The sequence below is a fragment of the Electrophorus electricus genome, unplaced genomic scaffold (genome assembly GCF_041902795.1).
Source record: "Electrophorus electricus isolate QZ-2024a unplaced genomic scaffold, ASM4190279v1 Scaffold67, whole genome shotgun sequence".
Lineage (NCBI taxonomy): Eukaryota > Metazoa > Chordata > Actinopteri > Gymnotiformes > Gymnotidae > Electrophorus > Electrophorus electricus.
In genome coordinates this window covers 443,983-451,110 of record NW_027658784.1, presented here as the reverse complement: position 1 = coordinate 451,110, position 7,128 = coordinate 443,983, and the positions used below count along the sequence as shown (strand labels likewise).

Sequence of the window (7,128 nt, the reverse complement as noted above, 5' to 3'; positions counted from 1 at the left end):
TAACGGAGTGTAACAAATTCTTACCATCTTGAAGAGCAGCATCAGCCATTTTAGCTCGTCCTCCCACATAACCCTGCCCACCAGTATGCATGTAGGCTTCTGATTGGTCAGTTGGGATAGCTGTTGATCCTTGCTTGGTGGCTTCACTGCCTCCAGAGGCCGAGGAGATGGTCTTTTCTAACAGGTTCTTCCATCTGTGGAAACATCGCTAAAGCCATCAGGTCCCAATTTCTACAACAGCACAATGTTGTTAAAATCATCTGAACATAAATGGCCTGACACCATAAATGTTATCACAAAACAGACACAGCAGTGCTGACTGGTTGACCTTGATGAGAAGATGGTGGGTCAGAGAGAGACAAAAAAACAAACTCACGTGTTTTTCTCAGAGGAAGTCCCAGCCACCAGCTCGTATATCTGTCTCTCTGATGTACTGATCACATACAAGGCCTTGTTATCTGATAGAGAAGAGCAGGTTGTCAAACAATGTATTCAAATTAACCCACATGCAATTTCTAACTGGCTTCTTAATTTTTTAAAAATAAAATAAAGACATAGTTATTCCAGACCCATTCATCTATTCTGGCTATTCATAGCTGTAAGAATAACTACAAATATACCTGTAGCCACAGATCTGACAAGAGATGAATCCAAGCGAACAACGGGGCAAAAGGGGGTTTTGAGGTCCGTGTTCCTACCCCAAACCCCACCCAGTGAGCGCACTGGACATCGCAAGATCAAACGGTCACCTGAACCCCTTTGGAGTAGCACCAACATGTCTGAGAGAAGCAGAGCATGAATGTCTGGAACACACACACACACACACACACACACACACACAGAGTGAGAATGGACCTGTCAAGTAATCATTTGCAAGAGGAAAAACAAAAATGTATGCAAGCTTGCACACAGATCACTGAAAGCATCCATTCACATTAAAAGTCCTTGAAACATGTGTATACACACGTATGAACATACAGGCAGATGCAGGTGTACACACACACACACACACACACACACACACACACACACACACACACACACACACACACACACACACACACACACACACACACACACACACACACACACACAGTTATTCAGACCATGTCATGTGTGAGGTAGCAGGGAACCAAATAACTCCAAGTCAGCATAGCACCATGCTCTCAATAGCTGCATTCCCCAGAGTTAACAGTGATTTGTTCAGCTGTGATGATCTCTTACCAATAGCTTTATCTTTACTAACTTTCCAAGTCAACGGTCCTTCGTGGATCATTTTCTTAGTGGTCAGGTCCAGATTCTACATAGAAAAAGAATATAGTTAATAATTCATACTCTGGATCAGGTGCTCCAAGACCAGAGAAGCTGTTTGGAAGGCAGATGGTGGATACATAGTAAGGCCGTACCTTGAACTGAGCAGCGACAGGACTGGCCTGCCTCTCCAGAGGGGACAAGTCTAGCCTGCGCTGATAACGGCTGAGCAGTCGCCGGTGCTCCGTCTCCCTGACGACCTCATTGACAGCTCGTAGTATCCCACGGCAGCACGCCTGTGCCCTCAGCAATGGCTGCAGGTCTGGAGAACCAGCTGTTGTGGGGGCACATACTAGTGTTAATCCAGGAGAAAGGGTGTGTGTGCTTGCCTCCTTGGTAAGCTGGTATGTGTGTGTATACTGAAGTGTTTTCATGGTTCAATACATTGTATGTGAGGGTTTCTATACATGCCTTCTGTGTCTGATGATGTTATCCAGCAGCAAGGGGTATTTGGTGAGTCTCTGCATCTCAGACACTAGAAGGTCCTTTAATTGTAGTCGGCGGCAGTGAGGGCTGGCTTCACATTCCTAACACACACACACACACACACACACGAATGAGCCAAGGACATCTAAGTCCAAATGTGGATTCTGTTGACTGCAACACCAATTTATACCTAAAACAGCATCACTAGAAGTTATGTGCTGCAATAAAAGTCAAATATAAAAGACTGGATAGTCTCCAATTCAAAATATGGGTCAACCAATTCACAACCCAGCCCACTAACAAATATGGCAGAAGCTCTAGTGTTTGTAGGTTTGTCCAAAGGCTTTATACCTCTAAAAAGTGTTACCTGTATAAGGTGCGTGAAACGTGGGTCTTTGCGTTTATTTTTAATGAGCTCCAGTGCCTGACTCTGCTGACTGCACAGGTGAGACACCTGCTCCTGGAACTCCTCTCCTGCAGCGTCTTCAAACTAACACGCACACACACAAACACATGAGCTACTGACATATCAAGTAAAGCAACAAGTATATCCCACACTACACAGAACAACCCCTTCATTTTAGACAGCACCAAAAGATGATGTGAACTAGAAAGGGAGTAACACTAGCCAGCTCACTCTAGACACCATGATGTCTCCGATGCCTTGAACTATAGAAGAGTCCCTCAGCCTCTTCATGGACTCACATAGATTCACTGAAACACAAATGCAACGCCACAAAACAGAATCTGTTTAAGCGAGCCAGTGTATATGTGGTTTGTTAGAAAGTTGTGTCAGTGGGCAACAGAACTCTACTTGTGTCATGAAGGCCACCGCAGAAACAACATGTACAGCCTCCAGTCCATACCTGCTCACAGTAATGGCATGGTGCCGATAGCTGATATTGTTCTGTCATTAAATTCCCAGTTTGGGTGGGTTTTACACTTCTTTAATCTTGATTATGATTTAGACACCAAGTAGGCTTCAGAAATGTAGGTTTGAAAACACACTAAGACAAATGGAGCGGATTTGCACGCACACACATACGCTCGCACACAGAGAGACTGACCATGAAGACTGTAGACCTGGGGCAGGTTGGGGAAGATACCGGAAAGTTCTTCGACGGTCAAAAGGTTCCTCCTCTTCTGGAAGAACACCTGATCGAGAACCCCGAGAGTCCGCAGGTGAGATGCTTCCGTTGTGAACAGCTCTGAGGAAGAGGATATAGCAAAGTCACTACAATTTCTTACAAACGTTACACAATTCAGAATTCCACATTTTCATGAGTCAGGATAGAATTACCATATGTGCATAATAAATAGAATACTGTATGTTCAAAAGATTTAGTTGCTATTTAGCTTAAGTTAGATCAGTAAATAACTTTTCATTTTACATGTTAACTGTGTACTGGGAGTTGTCTTTTATAGTCAGTTGCAGACTAAACCATTCATATAGGATTATATGATGGAAAGGATTAACATGATTATATATGAATCATTACATATGAATCACATGATAATACATGATCAAATAATATTTTCCATCACACAAGCAACTGAACAAGAAGGTCGGTGTGGGCCATGGCGACCCCAGCAAGTACTACAACAAGGAGCTGAAGCTAGCCAAGTCGCTTGCGCTTGTGCTTGTGTTGTTTGCCGCCAGCTGGCTCCCACTGCACATCCTGAACTGCATCACACTCTTCAGCCCTGGTTGCGAGAAGCCCATGTTCCTTCTCTACATCGCCATCCTGCTCACCCACGGCAACTCCGCCGTCAACCCCATCGTGTATGCATTCCGCATCAAGAAGTTCCGCACGGTGTTCCAGCGGCTCTGGAAGCAATACTTCTGCTGTAAGGAGGCTCCTCCGATCGACACACAGATGAGTGAGAGACTAGACAAAGATCACTTCTGTCCTGGTACTCCGCTGGAGCACAACATTTGACTGGATCCAGGGGACTTTCTGAGCAAACTGAAATGCTTGCTTCTATAAATCATGTCTATTTTGAATGTAATTCAGTGCTTTACTGCAAATGCCACTGAGTGCATTTACCCCTGCAAAGGGAAATAAGACTCCTATGTAAAATGTCACGTAAACGTTTATCAGTGTTCGGCTCTACATCGCACAAAGCAAAACCCAGATTAATTAATTAATTAATCTGGGCAAATGAACAGCTTTATCAGATTTCTATTTTTTTTTTTTTTATGTCAGTGTAAGTGGAATATGGGCTCTCTTGTTCTGCAGCCGGGCAAAGAGGACAAGGTTTTAAGATCAGGTCCATTGTAGAGAATTCCCCCGATTTCACTGATCCCATATAGCAATTTGTTTGTTTGTTTGTTTTTCATATGCTTTTTTGTCCTTTTTTACATAATCACATTATTATTATTGTGCATGTGAACACTTCAGTTCACTTATTGACAAACTGATTTTTACCAGTAATCAGGATCTTGTAGATGTATACATGCTCAGAGTGTGCTGTTGTCAGAGTCTGCTCCCATTGTAACTTATTATGAAACATTATAACTCCACTGGGACAAGAGGGGGAGGCTAGAATATGGAATTAAATCATTTATAGTGGCAAACAGATATGTGGTGTACAAGACATTTTTAAATAATTCTTTACTCAGTGATCAAAGTAGTTCTTTCTAACTAGTCCACAGGTATCATACAAATATGAAAAACAGTATTCTTTGCACCACTCTGCTATCCAAAGTGTGCAATCATGATGGTGCATCATCTCATTATAAAATATTATTTATAGTCATCATGATTTTTTATTTATCAGAACACACTTAAGAGTAACTTTGAATGTGTACAATATACATTAATAGTAGTTAATTTCAAGCATTTATTTGATACTAACTTCAAAATGCAGTTTTAATGAGGATATGTTAGGAATGTTAAAGACAATGCACACTATACAATTATATATATATATATATAAAAATAAAAGGGCTGCTCATTAATCACATAAAAATACAAATTTGGTTTCCACAATAACTACTCACCAATGATGTACTTCATTTATTCATTTGCCTACTACATACAATGAAGTATTTATAGTTATGACATTGCTTAAGAATTGCACTAATGGAACAATACATTTATATAGTCTGACATTGATTAATAGCATTATAGGCCATTATAGTGTAGCATTTCTAATAGGCAAAATTAAGGCCATGCAAACGCACACAGACATTTCCCAAACATTTTATACAGGCACCAGAAACAGGTTTTTACATCCAGATTTTGCCTTTCAGCTCTGTGTTTGTAAGGGAGGAGCAATGCATGCAAGTAAGTAGTGCTGGATGACTTCAGGAAATGATCACTTAATTCATGTTTATTCAGCTCTTGTCTCCACAGGACATCAACTAGCCCATTTGACTTTTTTTGTAACTGCTGTATAATTTATGTTGTATTCAGGGTTCAAACGTTAAATAATTATATAATCCAAAACAGTAATATTCAGTTATACATTTTCTCTAATTTAATATCCCCTTTGCTATAACATTCAAATGAATACTGGAGCCATGTATTCTGGAGGCATTGTAAGCTTTTTCAGTATAGTAGCCAACATGTAGCCATGTTGAAAACAAAGCTTTCTCTATGAAACACACCAAGACTTGGACAAAGTCACCAAGATATTTATGTCCTCTCTGACTAAAGCTTGTCAGTAATGCACTTATGAAGATGCATCAACCATAAAAAAATAAAGTGAAATCATAACTAGGAATTTTTTTTAACATACCATTTTTTTTTTATACTTGACTCAGTGTTTGCTAGTGTTCCTCACTTTATTATGTTTCATTAGCTCTCTGCCCAAATACAGTGTGAATGAAGGAATCACACCAGTATAAAGTACAGTATGTACATAATTGTTGGTAAACAACTGTGGGATTGCAATCAGTACAATTGTACATTATTTCTTATTTCATTATTTCTGAGTAAATGGAAATAATGAACTAAGTCTGTTTCTGGTTTTCACTTTATTTGTGCCTTTTATCCTTATTCCTCTGCATGCGTTTAAGCATCTCTGCTTTCTTGAGACACTGCTAAGACATAAGGTAATGCTCCAATGGTGATGGTAATGATGATGATGTTAATAATAATAATAATAATAATAATAATAATAATAATAATAATAATAATAATGCCTGATCAACAAAGCTATGAAGGTTGGGTGTAGAACAGTAAGGAGCCCGGCAGAAGAAGATCTGATAGAGCGATTGGGTTTGTAGTCAAGAAGATCAGATAGTTTAGGTGTTGGACGATGGAGAGCTTTGTATTTGAAAAGGAAGATTTGAAATGAATGTGGTACTTAACAGGAAGCCAGTGAAAATCCTGGAGGATGGGTGTAATGTGCTGGTGTACCTGGGATTGAATGAGAAGACAGGCAGCAGATTTCTGACCCATCTGAAGCTTGTGAAGGAGAGAAGGGCTAATGCCTGCAAGGACAGTGTTTCAGTAGTCTGAGAGGCTAGAGATGAAAGCATGAATGAGAGATTTATTAGCAGACGGATTTTGGATTTTAGTAATATTACAGGTGAAAGAAGTACATCTTAACAGTAGCATGAACATGGGTGCCAAGTTCAAGTTCAAGTTCAAGTTCGGTTTATTCGTCACATACATAGTCATACACAGTATAACACGCAGTGAAATGGTGGAGAGTGCTCTGTCCAAACTGAGGAAGAGAACCAGGGGTGCATAGAGAAAAAAAATATATATACAGATAAATATATATTTTCTATGTATGTACAAAATATATTAACAATGTATGTACAATATATGTATATTATGATTATATACACAATGTACAATGTACAAATGAAAGAATTGCACTGAGGATAACACCCAGGTTTCTAACCAGGGGAAGGGGACATAGCTATATCATCAGTGGTTAGAGTGAAAGAACCAGTTTTACTCAGGATTGATTTTGAGCCTATGATAAGCTCGGTCTTGTTGCTATTTAACATAAGAAAGTTGTGTTTCATCCAGAGTTTAATTTCTGAAAGATATGCTTCTAAGTGATTGAGTGGTAGATGTAACTGATTTGGTCCTGAGAAAGATCTGGGCTTAGCGATGGAAGTCCAGTTTGAAATGATGTTTGATATGTCTGAGAGAGAGTATGTAAACTGATAGAAATTCAACTGAGGTATAGGTGGTTCTTGTACAATGCTTGATTTTATAGTTTCAGAAAGGCCCAAATAAACTGCTTCTCACAAACTTCCACAGGGCATAATTATTAATTAACTCTTTAACTCTAAAACCAAGCATTTGACAAAAGCACCTAAAAAATTTTAACTACTCTGATTGCTAAATAAAACAGGCTTTTGGGGTTTGGCACTGGTCTATTCCTTTTTTCTCTTATTTAGGTTTTATTTTACCAATATCCTCT

General features: G+C 39.5%; 1 long non-coding RNA gene across 1 annotated transcript; it reads right to left on the bottom strand.

The window, feature by feature from the left end:
* Positions 1–2,109: 2,109 nt before the first annotated feature.
* Positions 2,110–4,559, bottom strand: LOC145656491 (uncharacterized). The gene is made up of 3 exons (XR_014122161.1): positions 2,805–4,559; positions 2,375–2,451; positions 2,110–2,227 (listed from the first exon to the last, which is right to left on the bottom strand). It is a non-coding gene; the product is annotated as an uncharacterized LOC145656491 (long non-coding RNA).
* Positions 4,560–7,128: the final 2,569 nt, after the last annotated feature.